Source organism: Carassius gibelio, chromosome A4, assembly GCF_023724105.1.
Source record: "Carassius gibelio isolate Cgi1373 ecotype wild population from Czech Republic chromosome A4, carGib1.2-hapl.c, whole genome shotgun sequence".
Taxonomy (NCBI): Eukaryota; Metazoa; Chordata; class Actinopteri; order Cypriniformes; family Cyprinidae; genus Carassius; species Carassius gibelio.
In genome coordinates this window covers 29,896,215-29,913,636 of record NC_068374.1, presented here as the reverse complement: position 1 = coordinate 29,913,636, position 17,422 = coordinate 29,896,215, and the positions used below count along the sequence as shown (strand labels likewise).

The following is a 17,422-nucleotide window of genomic DNA, read 5'->3' as shown; positions in this document are numbered from 1 at the left end:
ACAGCTGTTTCACGATTGGCCAGATTCTCCCAAGTTAGTATAACTGCAGACCGGAGATCTCCAAAATGGGGCGTGAACTCCAAAATTGTGTGTTTCGGGTTATTTAAGCCTTTTTTTAGTTCCAATAATGGCCACAAATCTGTGTTTTCAGAACCGATAAAAGATTTATTTGTATTTATTTTTTTATTGTAGTAGCGCTGTTGTATTGAGACACGTTTATCCTACAACACTGATAAAAGCATATAGCCCCACTGTATTAGTATTTAGCAAGGTGAGCCCCCTGGTCAGATGGTGCAGTGACAGCAATCTCTCTCTGAACGTGGAGACGAAAGACGAAGGAGATTGTTGTTGACTTCAGGAGAGAACACACTAAGCATGTTCCTCTGACCATCAATGGTGCGACTGTGGACAGAGTGAGCAGCACCAAGTTCACAGAGGACCTCTCCTGGACCTGTACGTATGTACTGTACATGTGGAAGAATTGACAATAAAGCAGACTTGACTTGAATTATATAGTCTTTTGAAGTTTAATCGTCACATTCATCCATAAACCTATTGCGATTTTTATCGTTCCATCGCTAAATTTAACACCCTCTTGAAATGATAATAAAAGCTTTTCTTGTACCATTACCATTGTACATGTACTTAAATATGATACAACTAAACTTAAGAGTTTTTAAGGACTCGCAGAAACCAAGTGGACAAAGTGGCTGACTTTCTTACACGCCACTATAAAACCGTTAATTAATAAAATGGATAAATGGATGAAAGTAATACAGTATAGACCATAAAATGTATCAGTTATCAATTATTTAGATATAAATGGCTTTGAAATCCAATCACATCAATTGTTTAGTTTATGAATGAAGTTTATGAATGTAAGTCTGATCAGTGATCCTTTAACAGGGTGATGTATTGACCAGCTCACTTGAGCAAATGACTCCAGCATCACTGCGATGATGACAGCTGCCATGAACACCCCAACCTTCAGGACTCCTCCTCCTCCATATAGAGAATCTTCAGTAAGGATGTGCAAATAATATTTTGTTTATAACTGCAATCATTAAGCTCAACCACTGAACCATGTTAAACAAATACTTATATATATATATATATATATATATATATATATATATATATATATATATATAAAAAAAGATGAATATATATCTTCAAAAATAACTACAACATATAACTCCCAAATTTGCAATCCTGTAATTTAATCTGGCATTATTATTATTATTATTATTTTAAACATTTTTCATTCAAGAATTTCATTCTATTATTAGAATAATAGTACAAAAATCTATGTCTTATTGTAAATAAACCGCTTTCATTCACTGCAGCAAGTATTAAAGAACATGGACTTGTCCGTTGAATGTAGCAATGTGTTTTTCAACCACAAGATGGAAGCAAAAAAACTATTCTAATGACTGCAAGGTGCATTTCATCCTGCAATGCGTTAGTCTTTCAATAGATGCCAGCAACGAGCTGATAAGAGTCTTGTGCTCGTGTTATAGCAGTAGAGAGTGTCTACATTTTGAACGCTTACTGGAACAGAAATACAGTATTTATGTTTTTCTTATAATAAAATTCTTAATTACTTTATTTCTGGTCAAGCATACATTTTTATTGTAGTAAACTGTTCTGGTTAAAAAGCCTGAAATTAGACAAAGCAAAATAATAGTGCTTCATAACACATTGAGGTCTGAGAGATGAGAGATACTGAGAATTTAAGTTTCATTAACAACCACTGTAGGTGACAAATTTTTCATTTATCAACAATAAATTAAGAGGCATATTAAATATCAGCATAACGACAATCTCAACTCTTTTTAAAAGTCATAGAAAAAGACACTTCCGTTGGGGGATAAAAATATCACCTAAATACAACAAGATCAGTGCTTTCAGAAGAATACAATCCAGCATGTTACAAACACCATTTCTTCTGTGTTTGTGCAATGTACTATTCTTTAACACTTTTAAGACTCTTTTCTGTCCAAAGCAGAACTTCACAGATGCTCTCTCTATCTTCATTCTCTACCTCCAGACTAGTTCAATTGTTAACCAGTTCCACCAACATCTGTCCATAAGCACTGAATCAGCGGGAAATTCCAGCTCAAAATCAGATCAGATGTCCACAGATGAAATAATCAGCAAATGTTCCAGCAGCAGATCACGTCCCGGAGGCTCGTAGACCCTAGAAAACTCGTAGAAAACAACGCCATTCAGCCAATCAAATTTGAGAACTGTTGTTATGTAATAATAACCATCTTTGAAGGAAGTGTAGATGATGAATTAGATGTTTGCCACTTACCTGTGGTGAGTTGTGCTTTTTGCACGTGGATCTCTTAAAATCCCCACAGAGGAGCAGCATGGGGCAAAACCTGTTCAGTGCATGTGTGAATCTGTGTGAGTCACACACAGGAACGAGAGACAGAGGAGATTATTTGTACCCCAGTGTAGTCAACCCACTCCTGTTCCACCCCGCTGACCTCAAGCTGTTGTCCCTTGACCATCAACCCCACTGGAGGACAACTGCTGTTTTCAGGGATCAACACAAGCTCTGAACTTATAAATACAGATACACAGTCAGACAGAATAGATGTCAATCTAAAAAGTATAAATTAAAAAAGCAATGGGAGAATAAGTAGTTTCTACGTAAAGCAGTTATTGTAATATGTGCTTCATTTTCTGCTGTTGTATAAAGAATTTATATATATATATATATATATATATATATATATATATATGTGTGTGTGTGTAGTGTGTGTGTGTGTGTGTGTGTGTGTGTGTGTTATAATACAGGAAAGACTTTATCACAGCTGAGGGTAAAATTGATTACTTGTGGATTATTGTGATGTTTTCATCAGCTGTTTGAATTCACATTCTGACGGCACCCATTCACTGCAGAGGATCCATTCAAGTGATGTAATGCTGAATTTCTCAAAATCTGTTCCCAACCTGTTGTCCCATAGAATATTGAATAGCTGCACTAAATTAAATTTATAATACAAGTGTCGTTTTAGTTCTGCCTTCCATATGTTATATGTATAAAAAATTTGTCATGTAAAATGCTGCTGGTCTAATTAGAGATTTTGTTATAGTTTGCATGCATCCTGACTCAAATAAGGAAGTGAGGATATTATGGGAAAATGTTTTCCAGCGCAAAACATTTTAATCTGAAACCTTTTACATTGCTGTCCAATTTGTGATAGGAAACACATTACAAAAACTTGTTTACATTTTCATCCACAACTGAAAAAAAAAAAAGATTTATTTACTAAAATCCTGTTAACACTTCAGACAGTGAGACAAAAAAGAAGCTGATTATTTTCAGATGGAGCTCATCATGCATCATTCTAGATGAGATTGGCATATGTTTGAGTGCGAGGGAGAAATAGAGACGAGATTGAAAGAGAGAGAAATAATAACAGAGTATTTTCCATCTGTGCATCCTGTTAGTCACTTTGAATCACTGATGAAAAGATGAATCGCTCCTCTCATTCCTTCCAATTCCCTTCGGCCTCACTCTCCTTCTTTTCCCATGCAGTTCCCTATAAAGCACTGATGCCTGATAAAGAAAATTGTGTTTTTTTCTTTGTTTCCTTCTTCCTCTCTTTCTCACACAGAACTGCCAGGGCCTGGATGTCCACAAAGCTAAAACAGCAAAGAAAAGTAGCATTCAAAAATCATAAGAGGCTATTAACACAGAATGCAGATTTGCACTCAACTGCACTGCTTTTTTATGTATTTTTTAAAAACACACAGCTGTTATAGTTGAATGTTGCACCTTGCAACGAGGCACTCAAGTTCGAAAATACTAAATCTAATTTGTGTGTTGTCATACGATTTGCTTATGCCCAACTGACAGATATGTGTAGGGCTGTACTTTTATACTGCTTTTCTACAAATCACACTTTTCTGTACGAATCACCTTGTACAAATTTATACAAAATTAACATCTCATAAGCAGCGCCTGATACTGTGTTCTAAAAGTTAAAAAATGTTTCTTATAGCAAGACCTGACAAGTTTGTCAGGAATCGTTACACTGGTCAAGCTGTATATTTCTGACTCACTAACAAGAACATGTTCAAAAAAAAAATGTGACGTGACATACAGCCAAGTATGGTGACCCATACTCTGAATTCGTGCTCTATATTTAACCCATCAAACGTGCACACACACAGCAGGAAACACACACACACACACACACACCAGCCATTTTTGCACCCTGGGAGCAGTTGGGGGTTCGGTGCCTTGCTCAAGGGCACCTCAGTCATGGTATTGAGGGTTGAGAGAGCACTGTACATTCAGTTCCCCAACCTACAATTACTGCAGGCCCGAGACACAAACCCACAACCTTTGGATTATGAGTCCAACTCTCTAACCATTAGGCCACGACTTCCCCAAAAAAATCAAGTTCCCAGCATATCCATAAGTAAAAAGAGAATTGGACCTGATCAAAATAATCAACTGAACTGAGCACAGCTTGTTTCAATCCAAAATCCATATTACAGCTTTTCATAATCACTGACCAAAGCACATTAATGTACTTGGCAGCACACCCAGAGTACTGTGTTATGAAATGGTTTATACATAATAAAACCCTCCACATGCCAAACTGTAAAGCAGACTCTGATTTCAATGTGGTTAACAGAGTTCACAGAGTCGTCAATGAGAAACCTTATCATGCTGCCAAGCCCTTTAATGTCTGATATACTCAAATCACAGACCTCTATAGAAAAGAAATGCACAGATCTGATAATGGGGAGGTTTTACTTGCTTTACATTACACAACTGATAAGTGACCCCTTGTATCACATGGAAACTGATCCCACAGAAACCTGCTGTCACTGTTTTGTGAGTATAAACAAAATGATTCTGTTAGGGCCTAAATTTTCAGTCTAACGTTCTTCACAGACGGCTGAGTGGTCAAGAAGGAAATGGGCATGTAAATTAAAACCTCCTGTAAGTTAGAAATCTTGAAAAAAGCAAAAACAATATTTGTTTTTTGTTTTTGGATCTGCTTTATGTGGTAAAAGTCTTTTGATATAAATGCTGTGAGAGTAAGTTGTTGACGTGGGCAAACTGTGTTGTGGTTTTGAAGTAAAGACTAAAACAAAAAGCCCCTCACACTTCTCTAATTATATGAGGATTAAACATCTTAACATGCACAAATGTAAGGGATTAACATACAGCAGAGGGTTAAATGTACAAGTTCTGTTATCTGTCCTACAAATGGTTTGTTACCTGCTCTTTCAAGTAGCAAAGTTTGTTCAAGGAGGATAAGATCCTCTATACATGGTGCCAAAGTGACTTTCAACTGAGGAAGATGCAAAAAAGACATAAATGAAGTTTATAATCAAAATAAAGGACAAATAAATTTATCTGTTTGTTTAAAATATTTTATGCTAAATTAAGTTATATTGCAAGTAAGATGTTTATATAAATATATGTACTTTAGAAAAAAAATGTAAACTCACATACACATATAATGCAAAATAAAAATATATATTTTATTATGTAATATTTTATATTGTTATATTTTACAGTTTAACAGAATAAACATAATATTTTGCAAAGTAAAACAGTTCTATATATATATAGAAATGTATAGGAAAATAATATATATTTATATAAATCTATTAATATAATTTCTTTAGTATATTATTGGAAAATGTTTACCAAATCAGCATATTATGTGACTCATAAGACTTCATACATTTCATCTATACCATCACAGGAATAAATTACATTTTAAAATATATTAAATAGTATATTTATATAAAATATAATACAGTATACATTATTTTACTGTTTAACAGAATTCTGCAGATTGTCCCTCAAAATCAAGGGAAAGTCCACTGACACGATGTGGGGATAAAATTGAATTGAATGTAGTTTAAAACTAAATGTACAGACAGTAAGTCACATGAAGAGGGTGAACTTTGCACGCCTTGTTGACTTGCACATTACTGTGACCTGATGGTTTGGCTTTGACTCACAGAAGCTTATTAAACCTGAAAACAGGTCTTTAGGGTTTGAGTCACAAGTATCAGTCAGCACTGAATCAGATCTGCTCTCTGCAGCCACGATCAAGTATCTCAATAAACATTCCTCATCCTCTGCAAAACAGAAGGAAGAGCCGGAGGGATTCTGGAGCCTCCTCTAGTTTACTAACGCTCTTCGGCGACTAAAACAAAGACAGACGGTTGTTTTCTGTCTAATGAGCTGATGATGTGGTGAGAGATATCTGATCCTGGTCTTTTGGAGGGGAACAGTGTAGGAGCTCAATATTTGTCATAGAGCATTTTTTTTTTTTTTTTTTTTACTAAGAGTTGATTCTGCTGCAGAGTGTGTTTCTGTTTTTACAGACTGTTTTTCAAAGCCAGGACTTTTTATTTTATTTTTTATTGAATTATAATTTACTGCCAAACCTTCAATAGTTGGCAATTTGGTTGGCAATATGGTTCTTTAAGTCTTGAAGATTTGATTTGCCAACAATTAGTATAAATATATTTTAAATGAATCATAGTGATCCCGTAAAATAACATGAAGAACTGCCAGATAAAACAGTTGACTCCACAGGCAGCTGAAACAGACAAGAAACAATTTTCTTTCATTTCAAAGCTGCTTGCTAACACAATTCATGCATCTTTGATTATGTTTGCTTACTTATTTATATTTTTAATTACTTCATTTGAAATGTTTGTCTCATTTGTGGCAACTAAAAAAAATGACAATTATGTCATCCACACAATCAGGCATGCAGAAGACTGAAAGAGATTAAGTTCATGCAGACTGCTTCACATCTGAACTTTCAATCATATTTAAAATAAGAAAAATCATATTAAAATACACAGTGCATCTAATTAAATCAGACAAATATGCATAGGCACATTTGCTGTACATTCTGGCATTCAAGCTTGACCAGCACATTACAGTCAATTGTGCAAACAGCCTCAATCGCATGAGACTGCCTTCTTTTTATGCAAATTCTGCAGGAGAAATGGGTTTTTAATGTATTAATATTTATATGATATATGGCACAATCAAATACTCACCCCTCCTCCAGCAGACACTCTCTCCAGAGCCTGAGAGGATAAAAAGAGTTTGTGAAGAGTCTGCAGGAAACAAGCTGGAACTAAAAAAACTTATGATAACACATGATATCATTGTTTGATAGTTGCTTTCAGTTAAATAGCATTATGTGCTCATCTAAAAAATATTGTATATTTAGTGTTAAAATGTGATGTAAGATTCATCAGCTAATAAACAAAGGATGTGGTTGAAGATGCGCGGGCAATGTGATGTTATTTGTGACATGTGAACCAGAATTACGAGACAAGCTGACATCCTGGCATTTCGACCACAGAAACAAGCCTGAGTCTTCAAATACTGACTAACAGAGAAACCACACACACACCATCATCACAAACTGAGCAACAACCACAAAACAACACACAAAAACAGATGAAATCAAACAGCTTTTAACATAAAAATACTGTTCACTTTTTAAAATAAATTATACTTGTAGTGAGCAAGGATGCATTAAAATTTACCAAAGATGACAGTAAAGTATAAAATATGTCTGTTTCAAATAAATGCTGTTCTTTTGAACTTTATATTTATCAAAGAATCATGTAAAACTTTTTCCAACCATTTTCAACTTTGATTATAATAAGAAAAGTTTCTAGAGCAGCAAATCAGCTTTTTAGAATGATTTCTGAAGGATCATGTGAACCTGAAGACTAAAGCATTCAGAAAATTCAGCTTTGCAACACAGGAATAAATTATATTTTAAATTACATCAAAAACAGAAAACTTATTTTAAATCATAAAAATGTTTCACAATAATACTGTATTTATTTTATATTTGAACAAAGGAAAGCAGCCTCGGTGAACATAAGAGATTTCTTTTAAAAACATAAAAAATATTAACAACCCCAAATTTGTATTGCATTTTAAAACTGAAAGCTAAAAACTGTGTGGATGAGAACCTGTTGAACACATGCCACTCAAACAAGACCCGCGCTGTGGTTTGAGGACTATTGGTGACGCAGATAACCACTGTTTACTCCAGCTATCATGCTAATCTAAACCATGCCAAACTGAACAGGATCCTGAGTCCAGCACAGGCCTGAAAACTGTATGAGCTGTGCATAAAGAAAATGCAGGGACAGTGTGCAAAGCAATATCAGTATTTTCATTATGAAATGCCTGAATGTGAATGAACTTCAACACTTGAGGAGATCAGTGGCTGTGAGGAGTTAAACTGAAGGATCTTCAGTTAACATTTGATAATAAAACATTGTTCAAAACTGAAGTGTGTATTTTTTTAATGAAAATATAAATTTAATTCACTATAAATAAGTGACTGCTTAACCAAATGATGCTTGTGGGTGGGACTTCCTGTTTTCTGTTGAAGTAGGAGCCATTGCGTGGGCTCTTCTGAACTGAGTCAGCAAATGCAAGCCCTGAGAGGAGATAATGTAAAAAGTATTACGCTGTCAAAATGAAAAAAACATAGCAGTTAATTCTGCTCAAGCAAGTTAAATTTATGCAAAATCTACATAAATCTGTGGGATACTGCTAGTGAGACATAAATGACACACTTCACCTTTAAATGCACAGCATGCTGTGATCTTACAGGTTTTGAGACTACAAGACACAATGTTCATTTACACTAGAACTGCATTAGTTTGACTACATTTTGTTTCTTCATCAGAACAAACGTTCTGACATCATCATGCTGAAACACCACGTTACATTTACATTTAGTCATTTATCAGACGCTTTTATCCAAAGCGACTTACAAATGAGGACAATAGAAGCAATCAAAAACAATAAAAGAGAACTGATATATACTGTAAGTGCTATAACAAGTCTTAGTTAGCTTAAAAACAGGAAACGTAGCAAGTGCTTTTAAATAATAAAATAAATAGAAAGAAAACAGATATATAAAAGAATAGAGCAAGGTAGTGTTAGAGGTCTTATTTTATATAATTCTATAATAAATGAAAAGAAAATAGAATACAAAAAGAATAGAATTAGAATAGTGAGTGTTAAAGTTAGAGGGTCAAATAAAGATGGAAGAGATGTGTTTTAAGCTGATTCTTGAAGATGGCTAAGGACTCAGCTGCTCAGATTGAGTTGGGGAGGTCATTCCACCAGGAGGGAAAATTTTATTTAAAAGTCCATAAAAGTGACTGTGCTTCTTTGGGAGGGCACAATCAAGTAATTCACTTGCAGAACGCAAGCTTCTAGAGGGCACATAAGTCTGAAGTAATAAATTTAGGTAAATGGGTGCATGTTATTTTTTATTTAGTACTGTCCTGAGTAAGATATTGTACATAAAATATTTTAACATTTATTCCACAAGACAAAAAAAATGCTGAAATTATTAAAATAACCCCCTCAAAAGCTTGGGAACCCATGAGTCCCTTGTTTGTTCCGAACAGTTAAACTGAGCAGCGTTCTTCAGAAAAATCTTTAAGGTCCTGCAGATTCTTCAGTTTTCCAACATCTTTGCAGATTTGAACCCTTTCCAACAGGGACTTTGGGATATTATGATTTATAGATGCACCTTATCACACTGAGGACATTTGAGGGACTCAAATGATGCTCACTGATGCTCCAGAAGGAAACAAGATGCATTAAGAGCTGGGGGGTGAAACCAAGGGTTCCCAAACTTTTGAGTAGGGATATTTTAATAATTTCAGCATTTTTTTTGTCTTGTGGACTAAATGTTAATATCTTTTATGCACAATATCTCAGGACAGTACTAAATAAAATATAACATGCATTTAGTATGATCTCTCTTATTTTTTGAAAATTACTCATATTTTCACAGATTCTCCAAGGGGTACACAAACTTTCGAGCCCCACTGTATATATATATATATATATATATACAGCACACAGCTCCTGTTTGGCCCTGAACATTTGCAGAGTGCTGGGGGCCAAATCTCCACATGTTACAGGTCAACCAGAACTACATCCTGGACACCACACAGAGAAAAGAGAGAGGGAGAAAAAAAAAAGAAAAAAAAGGTAATTTAGAGAAATCAACAGAGACTTTGATCATTGATCAAAAATAATCTGCTATTGACGCAACCAGGTCCCTCTCCATGTTTAGCCTACATTTCACCTAATTAACATGATTATGATAATCGCAGGCATCTCGCTGAACTGTAATAGCAATGGAACAACTTCAGCTCCATATTCAAAGCCCACAGCTGGAACACTATTACAGCACAGAGTTTCTCTTGTTTTTTTATATGAGTTTAGTATGCATGAGTTTTTTGACCCCGATTGAATGTCATATGAAATTAATTCACAACACATTTACAATACAAAAATGTAATGCTTCAAATAGCATGGAAAAATACAGTTTGAGCACCTAATTAGTATTTTTCAAGCATTATATTATATGATGTTATGATATTATTAAAACAACGATGTAAAATTAGTTAATTTATTAATAATAATTTATTATTATTATTATTAACAATAATGCTAATCGTGATATTAAAATTTGTAGTATAGTAGTAGCCATATTGTATATATATGTAGCCATTTTATATATATAAATCCATCCTCAATGTCCAAAGGTTGTTTTCTTAGTGGCTCGGACCAGTTTCTGATAGGCTTTGGAGAACTTCTTCAGTTTCCTGTTCCTCTCATGAGCTCCATGTGTGTGTGTGTGTGTGTGTGTGTGTATATATATATATATATATATATATATATATATATATATATATATATATATAATAAAATAAAAGGAGGATATCATAAAATAAAAGCAGGAATCAGATTGAGCGCCTCTTACCTTCTATCGCCCTCACGCGGTCTTGTGAGGAACTGATAGCACACAAACAGTTCCTCTGAACTCGCGCTGCCTCTGTGCCGATCCGTTTTCTGAGAAGCACCATCTGTCTGCTGCTTTTCGTAGTCTTTACGTTCCCAGTTTGTGTGCCGGCTCATCGGCTGCCCTTTTGTTGCTCTTTTGAAGACTGTTTTTTGTTGAAACGCCACTCTCTATTAAAAGCTCATCATTTGCATTCTAGCTTTTGGGTCCCCATCTCTCCACACTACAAAATAATATTAGGGTGGGTAAATCCTGTGTATAATTTTGAATGATACATCCTAAACCTTGTTTGTAATAAAATATTGATTAGGTATTGACCAAACCTTTTTCCAAACAACATTGTCTGTTAGTTTATTCCAATGTGAATAAACATACAGTAAGGCAAAGACACAATATCTTATTGAAATAAAGCTCTTTTTTTTAAGAGAAAAGCAGATGTTATATAAGAACTCATTATACTAGGCAAAGACCACTCTTGGATGTTGATTCTTGTTTAAATAACATAACAAACTTCAGGAGAAATAGAACCAAAAATGTTGGCATAGTCCCCGGTGTAACAGGATTTTTATAATGTGCCAAAAAAAATAAAAAAAAAAACACATAAGTACCCAGACAGAAAATGTTATTTAATTTATTCACAGTTATGTTACATCTAAAATTATAATTAATTTCACGTAGAGCTCATTTCACATATAATAGTCTGTACAAATAAAACCAAATTAATCCATCTCAAGTTTTTTGTGTAAGGTCAGATCCTTCTCTGGAAGACCGACTGAAAGGTGGACCATGAAGAGGAGGAACTCATTGAAGGGCTGCAGAGACTGACACTGTCAAAATAAATGTTAAATAATTATGATACATGTAAAATCTGCATCAAAAAGTGGAAATATATATAACATTTTCTTTTTCTGTCACAAACAGTACAATAGCAACATTTACCATTGCATTGTTTGTTATTCCAACTTCTCTCCTCAATGTAGTTGCCCTTGTTCTGAACACACGGACCATGTGGAATGCAGGTTCAATAACTCTCCAAAAGGCCATTAAATGGTTCTACATCTCAAATCTAGATTGGATGAGACATGTTTTCCGAAAATACACACCAAACAGTGTAAATATTTTTTTGCCTGGACAGAACTTGTAAACCTTTTTTACATGCAAGGGAAAAAAAGGTAGATCTGTAAAATTATATTAGCTGGGGTTTTAGCTTATTCCCCCTCGTATCATTCTAAACCATTATGAATTTCTTCTGTGGGGTCTATGTAAATAGCTGACTGACAGTAGTATATGTTGACAGCTTTATTTTTATTTTTGGGCGAATTGTATATTAACATGTATTGCCTTGATCTACAAAAGAGGTTTTTAAACCACGGCGACAAAAACAAATAAATAATGACATTTAAAAATTCACAATAGGCCTACGTTGTGCTCCTAATATAGTTATAAGGGTTTAGATCTTACCTATTGTAGATTCTCATGCTTTTGTCATTCTTGAATAGGCACCTGCAGACTGTAGTATCAAATGTGATGTTAAAATCCTTACATCTAACATTATTACTCTGAATCCACTTATTTCGAGTTTCTTCATCCAGGGGAGAAGTGTGAGAAACCTTTTGAGGAGCCTCACAAAACGGGACACAGCAATAGTTGTGTAAACCAGAGATATACATAATTTATCGTTTATTCATTGTTTATTGAAAAAAGTTTGTGGCTGGTAATGCACTCACATACGGAAGAATACAGACCGGAACCACTTATGCTCCCTGAGATTTCACAGGAAATACATACAGTCTATGGCCCGTTTCTGCAGACCAACTGCCCCCTAGTGGTCGGGAGCATGTTGTTGTTTTGTGAGAATTTCATTGTGTTGTGGCTTAATGTCATTGTGCTGTGGCTTAATGTCATTGTGTTGTGGCTTAATGTTATTGTGTTGTGGCATAATGTTGTTGTGTTGTGGCATAATGTTGTTGTGTTGTGGCATAATGTTGTTGTGTTGTGCACTACTGGGCCGCCGTCCCCTCTCTGCCTAACGTACAGGATTGGCAAATTATATAAATTCCGTTACTTAGACTTGATTTAATCATATAGGGAAGTTGCATATGGACCTTTGCTTTTTAAGTTTAATTTATTGTCTACGAGATGGCAGTTAAATCCACATAAAGAAAATTATTACCTGTTGTTCACTTTGACACCGGTAGGAGACTGAAATCACAACTCAAAGTGCTGGATTAATCTAAAATGATTTAGATACTATTTATTTTTTATTTATTTATGTATGTATGTCTAGAAAAAAAATATTCAGATCATAATGTCCAAGTCAATAGCATTTACAAATAAAAACCAGCATGAATATCCACTAGCCTGTTATTACATATTCATATTTTATCTATTGTCAGCAGGGCACTTTCTAGCCATTTTGTCACATTTACAATTCTGTAATATTTAGCATCTTTTAGAGACATGCAATTCTTGCATCCTACAATGCTACTGTTTTCTTATGACAGTTGTTTTACACTTCAACATAGCCACTGAATAACATTTATGCAGACATCTTATTTTAGGTTGATCATGAATGCTTTCTAACATATATTCGACAACTGTCAGAATCATATTAGTGCAAGTCATTATAGCCATCATGTTATGTCAAAGGAAGACTCTCCAAAGTTTCAGTTATTTGAAAGGGGGGACTTTAAGAAAAGAGGAAATCAAGTCATAAATTATTAAGCCTAAAAATACTTAACCCTGATCCATAACCTTAATATTTTAACTAGGCATTAGTAGTTCTGTTACTGTTAGAAACAGTAGTTAGGTTACTCTAGATGTAACATGACAATATTTAAGTAGCATATTACAGAATATTAAAAAATCAAATGCAAAAAACTTGAAATAAAAATCAAATAAAAAGTGGGTGTGGTCACTGAGTCATACTACCCCTCCATCATTGTTTGACTCCTCCCCCACATCATCATAGTCTGCATTAAAAAGAAATAATGCTATGATCAGTATTCCAAAAGTAACTTAAATTTTATTTTTAATCAGCAAATTACAAATATATTTATTTGGTACGTTTTTGTGCCTTAAAATAGACAACTGATGAAGAATGGGGTGTGTCTGAACTTTTGACAGGCAATTTTATTGTTAATATATAATACTTAATATATTTAATAAATGTAGGAATCAAAAGGCAAAATGGTTACCTAACAGGTTTCTCACATCTTCAGTGATACTCCACACATCGTCATACCCCTCCTGATCTCCCTCTTTACACATGTTCAAAAAAAGATCATTTTATTTTTAACACCTTGATATTGTTTCATATAATAGACCCCTGTCCCCTAATGACAGATTGTTAGACTAGACCTGATAAAGCCATAGTGATTCTTCAAATGGTGTGTAGCCATTAATTATATGACAGAAACAAATGTAGATTATTAAATATAAGTTCTGTGACTCACCTTTTGCACATTGTGAGCACTGTCCGTTAATGATGACATCATCATAATTCTCTGGTGTGTCCACTACACACACACACACACACACACACACACAACATTATAAGCTCTTAAATATAACATTAAGCTGATAAAATAATAATTTGTTTTATCTGAACTGGCCTTCACTTCAAATTAATTTGGTGTAAAAATTAATGAGCAAAATTATATAAAAATAAAACCACATTTTTCAGTACCATAGTTCTGTCCAATAGTAATGACATCATAATATCCCTCTGGTGTGTCATCTACAAATTTTTTACATGAAACCAATACCATCACACTTAAAACAAACTTGAATGTACTGTATATATTTATATGCACATTATAGAAGTACAGATAAATAAATACAAGTAAAGAACAGGAAAGCATCAGCACCTGTTTCACAATCTGGTATCGGTCCACCAGTGAAGATATCCTCATAGATTCCTGGAGTGATCTCATTCAGCCTCTCTTCAAAATTAAAATAATATATAAAGTCATTAGTTTCCTGAAATTTCTGATTACACAGTTTGTAAATCACTTCTCTAACCTGAGAGAAGCTCATCAGCGTCTTGAGTGATGAGACTCCCTGTTAAAGGAGAGCACAACAATCAAACACGTTTTTTTTTTTTCTTTTGAAAATGTCATTTTGTAGGATTCAACTTTGCAAGCTGTTTTGAAAGTCAAGACCAACAACCTGATCCTTATACAAGCATGAGGTGCCAAGCTGACTTTAAACTGAAGGGTAATTGGTAATGTGCTAGCAATTGAAGAGAAGAAAGCACTGTGTAGAGTCCCTTTGAATCAATACACAGTCACACTCGCAGTTAATTTCTCCCATGATGCCTCACCTCTCTGAGTACATAGATTGTGTCTCTGATAAATTTCCTCATAAACTGGTTCATTTTGAGACTGAGTCCTGTGTAGTCCTGTGTACCAGTCAGAGAGAGCTGTGAGTGAAGAGAGAAAAACCTGTCAGTTCACAACACAAGATTGATCACACTCTGAATAAGACACAATATGACAGTCTCTGGATCTCTCCTACCTCTCCTCATCACTCTGTTCTGCTGAATCAGTATAAGCAGTGGCACTAAAAGCAGTAAGAGCACAACTCCCAGAACAATCACAAGCACTGTGGGAGACACTGGTGGATGAGTTTGTGGAGGAGACACTGATGTTGAGCGCACTGAAGGAGAAAGTGGAGGAGAAGCTGATGCTGTTGTGGCAGGAGTAGTGGACACTGACACATCTGACAAAACAGACAAACGCATTCAAAATCACAAATACATAAAATTATCTTAAAAGTAATATTATTCCTCAGTGTTTTTTGTGACCTGCACAAGTGAGTCCAGCGTACTCTTTGTGGGAGCAGTCAGTGTTTTTATTCATGGAGAGAGGACAGTCCCACAGGTGAATCTCATTCCCTCTGCACTCGACTTTGTTCATCCACACAATACCTTTACCAGCACCAAAGGTTGAATTCCCATCAGCCCTCAGTGCTGCTCCACAACCCAGCTGCCTGCAGACCACCTGAGCATCGCTGATGTCCCAGTGATCATCACAGACTGAGCCCCACACAGCGTTATGATACACCTCCAGCCTCCCAGAGCACCGGCCATCCCCTCCGATCAGTCTGAGAGGAACATGATCTAAAATACACACATCAACCACTCACCAGCTTCAGCACATTTACAACAAAATACACCCTAAAACTGAAGATGGAGTTTTAAAAGCAAATTTAAATGTAGATTTTAAATGCAAATAATGTGATTCACAGAGGCTTACAATAAGAAACATTAACTCATGTATTAGGAAACTTACGTGAACACTGTCTCTGGTGAGGAGATGTCAGACGACTCAGAGACTCATCACTCACCTCCACTAAAATGAAACCGTAAACAATAACAAAGACTCTTCCCGTCTGCTCTGTTTAGTTTTGCAGAAAAAAATTTGTTTACTTACCACATAACTGTGGCATTTTAGGAGAAAAAAAACTGTATCATCTCACCTAAACAAGTAATTCTGGCCACTTCACCTTTACCACAGTAGTTTTGACCCCAGGGTAAAGATGGACACTGCCATAAAGTGGAATCATGTGGTCGACATGTAACTTTATCCAGCCAGTTAGGAGCTGATTTCACTCTTGCTGTAGAATCAGACAAAACACCAGATCTTCCACAGTTCAGCTCTTGACAGATCAGACTCACTGTATCTCCCTCCATCTGGTTCCAGCACACATTACCCCAGGATCCATTGTAGAAAACCTCCAAATTCCCTTCACAGCCCTCACTTAACCTGATCTCTTTAAACTCTAGATGAAAATGAAAAGAAAATATAATTTAAAGCACCAAAAATTTAAAACCTGGGCATTATGTGAATGTGTTAAAAGTTTATTCCTATAACCTTCATATTAATCTCAAGTACAATAATAAAAAATAAAAAAACACACACAGCAGCATGTTTACCTGAGCACACGACTCCTACATCCTCCTTGTGCTGACAGTCATGTTTTCCCCAGCCTGGAGAAGAGCAGCTCCACAGGGACGTTTCATTCCCCTCACACTCCACCTCATCCAGCCATATGTGTCCAGAACCAGGTCCAAACCAGGCTGGTACCTGCTGGTTACTGAGGGCCACTCCACACTGCAGCTGTCTGCACACCACATGAGCATCTTTAATATCCCAGGAGTCATCACACACTGTCCCCCATGAGCCGTTGTGAAAAACCTCCAGCCTCCCTGCACAGTCTCCCCCAGAACCCACCAGCCTGATGGACCTGCGACCTGATATTCATAAAAAGAAAAACACATTATTTATCACGAACAAAGTAATCGAACTGAATAATCTGCCCAGATGTTGTTCTTCTCACCGATGCAAGTGATTGACAGCTGTTCTGTGGAGCTGCAGTTGAGAGTTTGTGGAGAGCTGCAGTTCCCCAGATGAGCTTCACTTCCAGAGCACTGGAAGCCCGTCACACACTCTTGACTGTGTTCAGGACTGGATGAAGAGGAGCCGGAGAAGTTCATCACAGAGCCACAGCCCAGCTGTCTGCAGACCACAGAGGATTCAGAGAGA

At 35.6% G+C, this 17,422-nt stretch overlaps 1 protein-coding gene and 3 long non-coding RNA genes across 8 annotated transcripts in view; all 4 read right to left on the bottom strand.

Annotated features, from left to right (window-relative positions):
- Positions 1-17,422, bottom strand: part of LOC127976399 (scavenger receptor cysteine-rich type 1 protein M130-like) — a 226,170-nt gene that overhangs the window by 131,885 nt on the left and 76,863 nt on the right. The gene's annotated exons all lie outside the window — the stretch shown is intronic.
- On the bottom strand, positions 1,194-7,441 carry LOC127976416 (uncharacterized). 4 transcript variants are annotated; one of them, XR_008157781.1, is made up of 6 exons: positions 7,069-7,441; positions 5,255-5,327; positions 2,846-3,660; positions 2,496-2,613; positions 2,318-2,408; positions 1,195-2,200 (listed from the first exon to the last, which is right to left on the bottom strand). It is a non-coding gene; the product is annotated as an uncharacterized LOC127976416 (long non-coding RNA). The 4 variants fall into 4 exon arrangements; XR_008157783.1 differs by having other exon boundaries at positions 1,194-2,208; positions 2,318-2,613; XR_008157784.1 differs by having other exon boundaries at positions 1,194-2,200; positions 2,318-2,571.
- On the bottom strand, positions 11,492-12,616 carry LOC127976461 (uncharacterized). 2 transcript variants are annotated; one of them, XR_008157803.1, is made up of 3 exons: positions 12,336-12,616; positions 11,814-11,940; positions 11,492-11,701 (listed from the first exon to the last, which is right to left on the bottom strand). It is a non-coding gene; the product is annotated as an uncharacterized LOC127976461 (long non-coding RNA). The 2 variants fall into 2 exon arrangements; XR_008157804.1 differs by lacking the exon at positions 12,336-12,616 and having other exon boundaries at positions 11,814-12,009.
- On the bottom strand, positions 13,240-15,299 carry LOC127976456 (uncharacterized). Its single transcript, XR_008157802.1, has 6 exons — positions 15,199-15,299; positions 14,898-14,936; positions 14,744-14,818; positions 14,330-14,392; positions 14,072-14,134; positions 13,240-13,846 (listed from the first exon to the last, which is right to left on the bottom strand). It is a non-coding gene; the product is annotated as an uncharacterized LOC127976456 (long non-coding RNA).